Consider the following 712-nt stretch of genomic DNA (forward strand, 5'->3'; position numbering starts at 1 on the left):
CCACCGCGGAGTCCGGGAGCTCGATTCTCGGACATCCCATTGAGGTGTTAGAAACGTGTATTTCTGGTGATAGAAGTTCACTCTCGACGTGGTTCGGAAGTCCCGTAAAGCCGCTGGTCCCGTTGCTGAATAACCACTGGTTCCATGCAACGAAAAAGCACCATACAAACATATGCCAGTTGTTACGTCACACAACACATTCTTAACAGACCTTTCCATCATTCTAGGGAGTAGAATATATTTCCCCCAAAGTTCGTAATAGCAGATCAATTCTGATAGTTCCTTCTGATCCCCTCTGCAACCAAGTCAGTCAGCTCCTTGCTGTTTTTTTGTTGTTGTACAATCTGCGAGCAACGTTGTCCCTGTCGGCTATTTTTCCCCTCCACCTGCTCAAGTGCCGAGAATGTTTTTGCAAGAGTAAGTTGTTCGCGTGCATTAGCGATAAACAAAAATATTTTCGCTCTATTATTGTCCCCTTTTAATGACTAACGCGCGCATTGACAACCTATTCTGAGCCAGAACTCTGAAATATCAAAGGTGGAAAAACAATGGTTGCTTTTAAAGCTGTGCGGTGACGGAGGGAGTTCGGCGGAAAACGCTGTCCGCTCAGATTTACTCCCGCCTCTAGAATGGACGGACTTTTGCGCGCCATCTATTGTTTGGCGGGGTGTAGCAGCTTCGGTTAATAACTGCTTCATTATAAAAGAGCGAA

The sequence above is a fragment of the Macrobrachium nipponense genome, chromosome 43, assembly GCF_015104395.2.
Source record: "Macrobrachium nipponense isolate FS-2020 chromosome 43, ASM1510439v2, whole genome shotgun sequence".
Taxonomy (NCBI): domain Eukaryota; kingdom Metazoa; phylum Arthropoda; class Malacostraca; order Decapoda; family Palaemonidae; genus Macrobrachium; species Macrobrachium nipponense.